We start from the raw sequence: 13694 nt of genomic DNA on the forward strand, positions 1-13694 counted from the left end.
TATTTATTGAATTTTATTGTTTTATTTATATTTTGATATTGCTAGGGATGATGCAATGATCGGGGACCATTCTTCATTTCGTTGTTCTCGTGACAATGACAATAAAGTTTCTGATTCTGATTCTGTGTTTTTCAGAGAGTAGGGATAGTGGAAGTCAAAGGTTAAGTATCCTGTGGTAGCCTGTGATCACGCATATGAGAGGTGTGTGATTCCTGCACCTGCACGCATAGTAAGGCCATGTGTGAATATGATTTTCTAATAGAAATGACAAACATCCATTTTTCCAGATAGTTTTTTAAGCCTTGCTGTGGTATAGCTGTTTCATCTGTCGCAGATGGGAAATATCTGACTATTTCTGGGATGAGTTATCATCCTTTTGATTACTCATAAACCCATAAATTCCAAATAACCTGGACTCTGGTCCCTTTTTTTCTCCTATGTGCTTAAATAGAACATAGATGACCTGCTGCTTTGAATTTCTGTCATTCATTCAAAACCAGATCTGATTGTACTGTTCCCCTACAGATTTTGAGCCCTAAATAGATAAAGATGCATCATAAAAAGCATATTAACCATTCTCTCATATTACAGATGAGTGATAGTTTCTGACCTGAGGCCATTAAAGTAACAGTGGAAACCACTCAGCGTGGATGTTTAAATTAGCCTCAGCTGGGATGTTCATTTCAAGAGAAATTCCAGTTCATCTTACACTTGTTTCCCATTTATAACATCTTGACCCAGGCAAACACAAAAGAAAAGAGAAGAGCAAACCTTCCTTGTATGTGTGCTGACTCAGCACGAAAAAGGAAAGCAGAATGTCTCACTGTGTTATATTCCAGTATAACAATTTATTTTAATTTTTGATCCAGTATTGGACAAATTATTTTGTTACAGTTGTTGAATTAATCATAATAATTATAACAGTAATGGAAGCAGTAATATTAGTAAGAACTATATTGTATATACACTCAGTAACTTTATTAGGTACACCATGTTGGTACTGGGTTGGACATCTGCTTCTTCAGAGCTGCTGTAATTCTTCATGGCACAAATTCAATAAGGTGCTGGAAACATTTCTCAGAGATTTTGGTCCATATTTACATGACAGCATCACACAGTTGCTGGAGGAATTGTTGGCTGACATCCATAATATGAATCTCCCGTTCTACTACATCCTAAAGGTGCTCTATTTGGTGACTGTGAAGGCCATCTGAGTACAGAGTATCCTTTATGATGTTCAAGAAATCAACGTGAGATGCTTTGAGCTTTGTGGCATGGGGGGGTTATCCTACTAAAAGCAGCCATAAGAAGATGATACACTGTAGTCATAAAGCGATGGACATGCTCGGTAACAACACTCAGGTATAGGCTGTGGTGTTTTAACTTGCTCATTTGGTACTAAGGGGCCCAAAGTATGTCAAGAAAATATCCCTCACACCAGCACACCAGCAGCAGTCTGAACCTGATCAGGCAGGAGGGCTCCATGCTTTCATGTTGTTATGCCTCACTGTAACAATTCACTTTAGTTTCCTGTTCCTAGCTGACAGAGGGAACCCAGAGTATGCTTGAAAGTTTGATGTTCTTTGAGATCAGAGATGTCCTTTTGCATACTTTGGGTGTAACAAGTGTTTATTTGTAGTATAATCATTATGTACAGCTACTTTTAAGACCCCATGTATAATTTTCTAGATTCGCTGCTGCCTTGAGGTGATTTCCTGTAAACCTGAAGCAGTGTGTGTCCAAAGGTTGACTCTGTTCATCTGGACGTAGTGTTTTCTGTGGGAGAAACGTTTCGTCACTCATCCAAGTGACTTCTTCAGTCTCAGCTGACTGCAGGTTTCCCCAATCTTATAAACAATACATTTGCATAATGACTGAAACCAGCCCACTGAAGGTTTCAGTCATGTCTGATGTGGGCACAGACCAGTGTGCAGATGTGTACAATCACAGTGTTTGTCACCATCTAGTGGTTGATTCATTTAGTTTAGTTCATTCACTTTATTTACCATCAGTAAGACAAATGTTTTGGAAAAATGTGTTTTTAAAGAGTTTCCCGCCAAGGTGTATGTCTTGAACTGTGTGAGGAAAGCCAGTATCACAGGGAGAACATGCAAACACTACAAAAAGCGACTTCTGAATACACAAGATTTAGATGAGCCACTGCCAGCTCACTTTCAAAATGTCCTGTGATCTGACTATTAGATTGATGATATTTCCTCAGTCCTAATGTTAAAAACATTGCATTACACTTTCCAACCGATTGAATAAAAGGTTGCAAATTAATCAATCAATCAATCAATCTTTATTTATAAAGCACTTTTCATACAAAAAAAAATGTAGCACAAAGTGCTTTACATAGTTAAAAGCAGCCCACCCCACCCTCCAACTCACTCCCCACACTCTCATTAACATAAATGATGTGAATACACACATATCCCCCCCCCCCCCACACACACACACACACACACACACACACACACACACACACACATACACACACGCGCACACTTAAAGAGTAAAAATTGGGCTGGGCTCGCATGAGCCAAGTGAGGAAACACTATAACAGGGAGCCGTCTGCACCGGGAGCCGGTCACAGACCGCAGCCTCCAGGCTGGGCACACAGCAGGAGGGAGGCCAAGGAGCCCCCCAGCCAGGCTGAGAGGACCCCCAGAGACCCAGCAGCCACAGTCGATCACAGCCCCGGTGCAGAGAGCGCCCTCTGAGGAAACACTGGAGATATGACACAATAGGATATATACAGGGTAAAATCATAAAATAAATAAGAACAGGATACAATATAAATATAAATATAAATAGAGTAAGAAGGTTAAAAAATGAATAAGAATAAAATCAATAAATATTAGGTAAAGTCTAAATTAATAATAGAATAACAGGATAGAATAAATAAGCATAAAATAAATAAACGCTAAGTAAAAGCTAAATTAAAAAGGTGGGTCTTGAGCCTGTTCTTAAAAACATGTACGTTCTCTGCGGCCCTGAGCTCCTCCGGCAGGCTGTTCCACAGACGAGGACCATACCACTGAAAAGCTGCCTCTCTGTGAGTATGTGTCCTGACTTTAGGGACAATTAAAAGGCCAGCACCAGAGGACCTCAGGGTCCGCGAGGGTTCGTATGGTAAAAGCAGATCTGAGAGATAAGAAGGCCCACGACCATTAAGACATTTAAAAACCAATAAAAGAACTTTAAAATCGATCCTGAAACACACGGGGAGCCAATGCAGCGATTCTAAAACCGGTGTAATGTGGGCCCGCCCTCTGGTCTTCGTCAGCACACGAGCTGCCGAGTTTTGCAAAAGTTGTAAAGTTGAAATATTCTTCTTAGGAAGACCAGAGAGCAGGGCATTACAGTAATCAATGTGACTGGTAATAAAAGCATGCATCAGCATCTCCGTGTTGGCCCGAGAGAGAATTGGACGGACTCTGGCTATATTTTTTAGATGATAAAATCCAGTTTTGGTTACATGTTTAGTATGTGGGATAAAACCAACCAAGTCAAAAATAACACCCAGGTTTTTCACTTGTAGCGAAGGACATAGTGAAAATGCCTGTAATTTAGACAAGAGTTTCTCTCTCTGAGCCTCGGGACCGACGATTAAAACTTCAGTTTTGTCCTGGTTAAGCTGTAAAAAGTTTTCTGCCATCCAAGATCGTATATCTAAGATACAGTTAAAAAGGGCATCCATTGGTCTGGTGTCATCAGGAGACACGGAGATGTACAGCTGCGTGTCATCAGCGTAACTGTGGAAGTTCACTCCATGCCTCCTGATGACACTGCCGAGAGGGAGCATATACAAATTAAAAAGTACAGGGCCTAAAACCGACCCTTGAGGCACACCACATGTCATTCTATGGATCTTAGAGGAGCATGTATCCATACTCACCATAAAAGTTCTGTCAGAGAGATAGGAAGTGAACCAGTTGTGTACAGCACCAGAGAGGCCCACCATGTGTTTCAGTCTGTTTAAAAGAATAGCGTGGTCTACTGTATCAAAGGCTGCGCTTAGATCCAGTAGCACCAGGACTGAGAGCTTTTGGGAGTCCCAGTTACATCTAAGATCATTTAAAACCTTTAGGAGAGCCGTCTCTGTGCTGTGGTTCACCCTAAATCCAGACTGGAATATCTCCAGGATCTGTCTATCATTGAGAAAATCAGTAATCTGAGTAAAAACAAGTTTTTCTAAGATTTTACTTAAAAATGGTAAGTTGGATACAGGTCTGTAGTTATTAAAATCATTACAATCCAAATTGCTCTTCTTCAGAAGGGGCCTCACCACCGCCGTTTTAAAGGCAGCAGGGAAGACACCCAACTGAAGAGAGCAATTCATCATGTATAAAAGCTCAGCCTCAAAAAATCAATAAAGTGTTTTAAAGAGTGAAGAAGGGATTGGATCTAAAAGACATGTGGTGGGTCTCACTGTGGAGAAAACTTTCTGAAGGTTCTCAGCATTAACCAGGACAAAGCTGTCCAGTGTCTCCTCAGGTACAATCGAGCCATCAGATGTGTTTACAAACATATCGTGATTAGATGAAATATCAGATCTGATGGCGCTGATTTTTCCCCTGAAGTGGTCTGCAAACTGCCCACAGAGCGAGTCTGTGGGGTTCTTTGGGAGCTGTTAAAATCAGGGTTAAATAAATGATCTATGGTGGAAAAGAGGACCTTGGGATTATTTTTGTTATTACTGATTATTTTGGCGAAGTATGAATTTCTTGAGTTCCTTAATGTATTATTGTACATTTTAAGTTGCTCGCAAAATATTTGATGGTTGATAGTATTTTTATTTTTCCTCCACCTCCTTTCTGCTGCCCTGCAATTTCTTTTGAGTTTTTTGACTTCTTCGTTTCTCCAGGGTGATACGTGTTTTACGTTAATCTTTTTGGTGGTGAGTGGAGCAACGGAGTCAAGGCTTTTCTTCAGTTTGCTGTTGAAATGATTAAAAATCAGATCGCAGGGTGCAGGTAAAATCACAGGGGGGCATTCGTCTAAAACCCTGGTAAAATTTGCAGCCACTTCAGAGGTTAGATAGCGCCTCCTCACAGTTCGCACCGAGGTCTCCCGCTGAATAAAACCGGTGATGTTAAAAAACACACAGTAGTGGTCAGAGACAGCCAAGTCAACAACAGAGGACACGCTGGTGGACAGCCCATGGGTGATGACCAGGTCCAGAGTGTGTCCTCTGTTGTGAGTCGGCTGCGTGACGTGCTGGGTAAAATCCAAACAGTGAAGAATGTTTAATTAAGTTATGGAGGTCCTTATAATAATGGCACTTATTCATTTATTTTGAAAAAAAGTACACTGTGAATGTTATTTGAGATACTGAGTTCCATTTTTGACACTAAGCATGCACTTCATCTGTGACTGTGTTCCTCACAGTCCATTGTGTTTCTCAGAGCCTGGATCTCAGATCTGTTCTGCCAATTGTTGATTTCAGCTCGTAGACCAGAGAAAGGTTTTTGTTCACTGTGAACTCTGAATGTGTTCATAAAACTTTTAGCAGTTTGTGGAAGAATAAAAGGTCAATTCTTCCTCACTTTGCTCTGTCAGATGTGTCCATTTAACGCTGGTGTCTTGCTCTTTTCCAAGAACCACAGTGAGAAATGATTTTTTTTCTCCCTGTGTGAGCTTGAATAGCTATGGAAGAGAATGCGGGATAAAGGCCGAGCTCTGGGGGAGCGAATGATTTCACTGGTCTCCTCAGCGTCCTCAGCATTTTCAAAGTCTGGTTACTAAACAGAACAGAACAAACCTTTATCCAGTGTACGTGTGTGCATGAGGTCCTATTTCTGCTGCTAGTTTGACTGATGACTTTCAAACTTGTGACTCATTCATGTGAAATGTTGTCCACACATGAAAACAGGCAACTTTTCCTCACCGACAAAAAGCTCCCATTGCGATGGAGCCTTCACCTGCTGGCAGATGTTCATATAGTGAACATCTGGCAGGCCTCATCAACACATGGGGTCAGCCTACAAGACAACACAGTGGTCTCATAACTAATAACTAATTTACATGTCCAAACCCATTCCTCACCCACACTTATGACTTTCCTGTTTTCTTCTCTCATTCTTTGTTACCTGCTGGTTCATTCTACTGATAAGCACAAAAGCAGCTCAGTTCATGCTCACTTCATATTTCCAGCTGAATCAAACTCAACTCTACCTGAAGCAGCACTCTTTTTTTTTCAGACTCAATTTGCTTTGGTTTCGCTTGGCTGGACACAGAACTAGAAAAAAACTAAACCTAAATCTTTCTTAACTTAACTGCTGACACACCAAGAAGAACATAGTCTCCAAAACTGCTAACACACAGACACAAAGCTGTTAAGAGTACGAGAAATCTATTATTATATATGATTTAAGATCTTTCTTTCCTGATTTTAGAGAACAATAAAACCTGCTCTAGTATGTAAAATCCTGTGGTATGACATGATTTCAGAGTTTGTACTAGAGAGACAACAGAGAGACAACAGAGAGACAACAGTCCATAATGACATCACAAAAAGCATCTGTACGTGAGGAGAGCAAGGTAAGCTCACACAGAAAACCTACAGGTGGACACGAGAGGTCCACACATCCGCTTAATTCTCTTCCTCCAAATGCTACTCATTCGGAAGTCAACAATTCAGTACAGCAAATACTTCTGTGCAGCAGTGTAAAATAGAGCTAACACAGAAATTGCAGTTACCCTGGGGAAAGACCTATGGATGACCTCACATGAGCCTCGCTTGTTCCAATTCCAATAAAGCTGGAATGCTGTGCAAAATGTAAATCACATCAAAAAGTCAACAAAACAGAGTGCAAGGATTTGCAAACCCCATAAGCCCCTGTTTTGTCCACATAGACCACACAAAACATATCAAATGTTTGAACTGAGACATTTTTCTATTTCATGAAAAATATTCACTCATTTTGAATTTGATGGCAGCAGAACATCTCATAAAAGTTGGGACGGGGTCATGTTTATCACTGTGTACTCTTTCTCCTTTATCATCAGTCTGTAAACGTCTCTGGACATGAGAAGAGTTGTCCCATTGTCATCTGATAGAGGATTGTAGCTGCTCCACAGTCCGGGGCTTTCTTCATTGTACTTTTAGTCTCATAAAGCACCAAATGCTTTCAAAGCCATGCTGTTGTAACAGATGCAGTGTGTGGTTTAACATTATCTTGCTGCAATATGCAAGGCCTTCTCTCAAAACGTTGTTGTCTGGATGAGAGCATATGTTGCTCTAAAGCCTGTGTTTACCTTTCTGCAATGATGGAGCCTTTCCAGATGTGCAAGCTGCCAGTTTATAACTGGGGATTCTAAATTACCCATGGGTGTGAATGGTTCTCTGTGTGTGTGAGCCCTGTGACTGGTGACCTGTCCAGGGTGCTGCCTGCCTCTTACCCTGCAGTAGCTGAGATAGGCTCCAGCCCCCCGCGACTATAATTGGGTCAAATGTAAAAAATTAGCCTTTGTTAAGTTGGAGTACATTTTTTAACATAGCATGATTTCAAAATATGAACATGGAGGTGTAATTAGGAAGGTGTTTAAGTTCTGACTTCATAGATATTGTTCAACCTTAATTATTGGCACTACATCTCGTTAGAGGAAAAACCGGCGTAACTGAATTCAATAAATAAAAACAAAGTAAGAATAACGGTGAAGGTGTCATGAGTGCAGCCCTTAAGGAGGTGTGAGGAGGAAGGTGTGAGAGAAGCTAATTTGAAGAAAAGAAAGGAGTGAAACGAGATGAAGAGTAGGTGGGAGTGTTGTGTTGGTGTGACCCAGGTTATTCATTTCTATTTATCTTTCACACCGAGAAGACAAACCAGATTAAACACGAGTGCCAACCTGCGACAGCAGGAGGGAGAGACAAACACATCTTAGCATCTGTAAGTCTGGGTGGCAGTTTTTCATTTTTATGCACTGACAATAACGCGTCAGCAAAACCAAACCTCAGCAGGTTTTGAAAAAAAATACAAAGGACATCACGATGACAGAGAGCACACTGCACATAGATCAGAGGCACACACACGTGGCCACATTTGTTATGTACTAACAGCAGAGCTATAGTGTGAACACAGGTGCTGCAGCCACCCGATGGTCTCATCTGTCACGCACACACACATGCATACTGATTACACTTTTTTTTTAAAAGATGGGACTATTAAATGCTATTTAAACTACCCCATCTGATCTGGGGTCAGTGTTCATGTGATTGAATCATTAGCAGTTATGGGCACAGGAACATCAAGCGAGTACTCGTGCAGTCTTTGCTTTGCCCTTTCTCAGAAATTATTTTCTTTCTCTTTCTTTTGTCCACATTCACTGTGGTGCACACAATGACACCAAATGACTCAGTGACTGCTTGTCTCCATTTGAATAGTCTGAATGACTTGAAAGAACAATGACTCATAAGATGCTCCCTGAAGACAATAGTTTGCTTGAAACATAATGACAGCTCAATTATTTATAATAAATATATTTAATTAATTCTACAGCAAACCTGCATTGTTGGTAATAAAGCTGCAATACTGTCTCTTGATAGCCATGAAGCAGTCACAATGTACAATCTATTCATGTAACAAATGGAGCATTCATCATCTTCCGGGACATGAATCCACAGGGGTTTGTATGGTGGCCTAGAGAGGTCAAATGCACTGCATTGTAAGAAAACACCAGCAAATATAAAGAAACTGCAAAAGCACACAAAACAGAATGGGAGTTAAATAAAACTTTTTGGGAGCAATGACGAAACAGTTGCAAAAGTGACAAAAACCCAAACGCATGACGGATCGCACTGAGATGCGCTGAAATGAAGCAGGGATTCATAGATGACGTGAACAAGATACATAAAAAAATTTTAAATTGCATAATAATTCTGTTGATATAGCTTTACTATCAGTTGTTTACATATCATGTTATTGTCTCCCCTAAATCACTCATGTTGTGTTTTGTGAGCCTTTTTTTTTTGCAGCGTTTACTTGCTGGTGTTTTCTTACATTGCTCTGTTTGATCTCTCAGAGCCACCATAGCTTTGGTAAAAATATGAGTGTTTCTATTTTTCCATTTTCTCTCTAAAGAGTCCCCAGAGCATACGTGCTGCAGACACAAAATGTTCCTCTTTGAAATACATTCAGTTCATAGTTATGGACATTACGCTCAGTAATGTCCATGGACACAAATCGAATGCTCTTTTATGGCTATTTGTCATTTCACCACGAGACTACATCCTTGTGCTACAAACTCAGTTCAGAATACCCAGGTTATCTTTCTGTTGTCTGGATTCACTTCACCAAACATCTGCAGTCAGGCTGAGTTTCTCCTGCACGTTCCTGTAATATGGATGGCAACATGACCGATCACTAGTGGCGGTCCTAGCCTGTCCTAGCCCCGCCCCCCCCCCCCCCCTCCCACACACACACACACACAGACATAAAACATATCAAGGATTATACATTATCATAAAATTGTTGTCGAAACCATACTGAATTTCGCCAGAGACACACACACACATATGAGGAGAGAGAGAGTATGCATTGTATGCAAATGGCTACCAAACAGCCATCATAATTTGTCATACAATGAGAACAGTACAAATCAACAATTGACAACGACTAATTAATATTAAAATCTGTAACATAATGTATTGTTTGGAGTTTAGTCTGTTACTGTTATTATTTTTACCATTTCTTTTTGGAGCAGCTGTAACCACATAATTTCCTCAGGGATTAATAAAGTATTCTGATCCTGATTGTTCAATTCAATTCAATTCAATTCTTTATTTATTTGTCACATGTAGTTATAACTAGTACAACACACAGTGAAATGTTTTTTCCGGCTAAAAAGTACTCCCCCCCCCCCCGACTGTGCATCTTACTAAACTTATAATAAAAAATATCTATATAAAAGTATAAAAATGTATAATATCGTGCAAAATACTACGCTGTAATAGTTAAGAGCTATAGTGTACGTATTTACATAAATACAGATGTATATGATAAAATACAAATAAAAATAAGGATAAAACTCAAGGAAAATTATATACTGTGTATGGAATTGTCCATCATGAGCACCTGATGGCTTTGAACTTTTCTTGTCCATCTTCCATTGGTTTTAATTTTGCACTCCAACTCGAGGATCGCCACAACATAACCTAATAGTTCATTAGTGAACATAGTTCACAGATTCACTTTGTCTAAGGTGTATTTCTGGCCTTTCACACAACTTCAAATCATGCATAGATAATGGGCTTGGATTTACATCATTATGATTGAAATGTGCTATGTTTGGAAGCAGCCGGCCCCCCTCCCCTTTCGACAGGTTGTGTGTGAGACTTTAAATCAGCAAACTGTAAATTATCAATTTTAAATTGTTATTGATCCTTTACCCCGAGTCCTAAAGTGTATATTTATTTTCAAATCAAATCAAATCAAATCACTTTTATTGTCACATCACATGTGCAGGCACACTGGCACAGCACATGCGAGTGAAATTCTTGTGTGCGAGCCCCACAAGCAACAGAGATGTGCAAACACAACAACACAAACGAGCAAAATACAAGAATGGCCAACCTGAAACTAATAAATATATGTACAATATATAATAGTGTATGCATTTCTGGATGTGTATACTAAATATTTTCCTACGTGTGTGTGTGTGTGTGTGTGTGTGTGTGTGTGTGTGTGTGTGTGTGTATACACATTTTTACAAATTAAATAGTAAAAAAAATAAAAATAAAATAATAATAATAATAATAATAATAATAAAATATATAAAATATACAGAGTTGAATATGTGCAAAACAAGTGGCATTTATATACAGTGTGGAGTGCATAATGTTAAAGTTCCAGTAGTGAAGCTGAGGTGTCTATGACGTGTTCAGCAGTCTGATGGCCTGATGGAAAAAGCTGTCTCTCAGTCTGCTGGTACGGGACCGGATGCTGCAGAACCTCCTTCCTGATGGAAGCAGTCTGAACAGTTTATGGCTGGGGTGACTGGAGTCCTTGATGATATTTTATTTTATTCTATTCTGTACAGTTGTGTACTGTATTTATTCTTATTGTATTCTAATTTTTGCCTCATAACTTTTGCACTGTCCACTTCCTGCTGTGACAAAACAAATTTCCCACGTGTGGGACTAATAAAGGTTATCTTATCTTATCTTATCTTCCCCGCTTTCCTCAGGCAGCGCTTCCTGTAGATGTCTTGGAGGGAGGGAAGCTCACCTCCAATTATCCGTTCAGAGCACCGCACTACTCGCTGGAGAGCTTTGCAGTTGTAGGCGGTGCTGTTGCCATACCAGGTGGTGATGCATCCAGTGAGGATGCTCTCAATGGCACAGTGATAGAAGGTCCTGAGGATGCGGGGGCTCATGCCGAATCTTTTCAGTCTCCTGAGAAAGAAGAGGCGCTGCTGCGCCTTCTTCACTGTTTTGTTTGTGTGTACTGACCACGTAAGATCCTCAGCCAGATGTACTCCAAGGAACCGGAAGCTGCTCACTCTCTCCACAGCAGCGCCGTTGATGGTGATGGGGGTGTGTACTTCTCTGCACCTCCGGAAGTCCACTATCAACTCCTTTGTCTTTGCGACGTTGAGGGTGAGATGGTTGTCTTGACACCAGTGGGTCAGGGCGCTGACCTCCTCCCTGTAAGCCGTCTCATCACCGTTGGTGATAAGACCCACCACTGTAGTGTCGTCCGCAAACTTCACAATGATGTTGGAGTTGTTAGTGGCTGTGCAGTCGTAGGTGTAGAGTGAGTACAGGAGAGGGCTCAGTACACACCCCTGTGGAGCACCAGTGTTCAGTGTGATGGGGGATGAGGTGATGCTGCCCAGTCTGACCACCTGGCGTCTGTCAGACAGGAAGCTAAGGATCCAGCTGCAGAGGGAGCTGCTCAGTCCTAGATCCTGCAGTTTCCTGTCCAGCTTCGAGGGAACGATGGTATTGAATGCTGAGCTGTAATCTACAAACAGCATTCTCACATACGTGTCTCTCTTCTCCAGGTGTGACAGGGCAGTGTGTAGTGTCAGGGCTATGGCATCATCAGTGGACCTGTTGTGGCGGTATGCAAACTGTAGAGGGTCCAGTGAGTCGGGTAGTGCAGAGCAGATGAAGTCCCTGACCAGCTTCTCGAAGCATTTGCTTACGATGGGGGTCAGGGCTACAGGTCGCCAGTCGTTCAATGAGGAGATGGTGGAGGATTTGGGTACAGGGACGACTGTACTTACTCTTCTTATATTTATTGTTTGTTTACTTGCACTGCTGTAACTGGAGCCTCGCCGTCTCGTCTCTCTGTATACTGGACTGTAGCGGAGATGACAATAAAGTTTACTTTGACTTCAGCAGCGAGCAGGTGCACCGAGGGCTCTCGCGCTCACTTTTCGTGTATAGAATTTCGAAAAAACATCGGTGCAAATTATAAGTCTGTATTATAATGTCTGGTGTTTTCGTGTTTGTTGGTTTGTTTTTATTTTGTTTTATTTTGTGAGTTGGTTATTAGATGCCGCTGCAGCCAGCCAGTGAATCCCCCGCCGCCCCGTCCTCTCCTCCCAGTGCTGCAAGCAGCAGGCGCACCTCGCAAACAGAGGGCCCCCTTACTCCCAGCAAATGGGCGATAGAAAACCGATCGGTGCCTATGCCATTCCCAATATGCGCTGGCTGATGTTGGGGCAGCATGAGTATGAGCAATTTTTTATTTTTTTGCCGATGCCCGTGATGTCGCCCGTATCAAAAACCGCTACTGCCGATCACAAACACGGATAAGTGTGCTTGTTTTTAAGTGTGCGGATAAGTGTGCAAGAGGAAGATAAAAGTATACTATGAGTAAAAGTATGAAAAGGTTCAACATAATACAGACTAAAGGCGACACAGCAGCTGAGTTTGTGTGAGAGGGAAAGCAATATGCAGCAGGTTAGTGTAAAAGCCTGTTGGAATGTCTGCAATACAGTCTAGCCTATTTGACGCCTGGAAAGAAAGCTGTGAAAAAAGCTGACTGTGCAACTTATCAGTATTAACAATATTACAACTTTTCATTAATACACAGGAGACAGATTATAACAGGGGAAAAGGAATAAGGAATACAGCTGCACCTATGAATCAATTTTTGTTATTGTTGCTCATCAAGGAAAAACATACACAAGGAACCAGTAAAACTAGATTTATATAACTAATTGTTTCCTATGATTTTTGACCATGTGGAAAATGTTATGAATGGGTGTTTGTTTATACTACACTGTGACCCAAAATACCCAATAAGATTTTTATTGTAACCCAATAAAATATTTATGCCCAAAATATTGACTTTAAGTAACTGATCACACCTAAATTTTAATGGAACCTGGTCAAATGAAACTTGCTTGCATACATCTTGTCTACTCTAAGCACCTTTTCCTTAATTACTTGGTTTTTATATTTCAGTTACTCAGAATTATTTCTTCATCTTGGTGAAGAATCTTTTGATGAAAGTTAGCAAATGATTGACATACACAGAGAGGCTGCCAACACAAACAATCTGAGTGGGTCTGTTTCCATTAGCACAACTCGTCTGACGAGTCTCTGGTGACAACAGGTGGCTCTGAATTTAAGTAGCTATAGTGTGAATTTCTGTTTATGGACTCAACAACAGATTTACAGTGTTGCTACATTTTTACAGTTATTCACTACATTATCACAAACAGATTGCATGTAA

The sequence above is a fragment of the Diplotaxodon limnothrissa genome, linkage group LG14 (genome assembly GCF_057381915.1).
Source record: "Diplotaxodon limnothrissa isolate DT_005_m linkage group LG14, D_limnothrissa_male_GT1.1, whole genome shotgun sequence".
NCBI lineage: Eukaryota > Metazoa > Chordata > Actinopteri > Cichliformes > Cichlidae > Diplotaxodon > Diplotaxodon limnothrissa.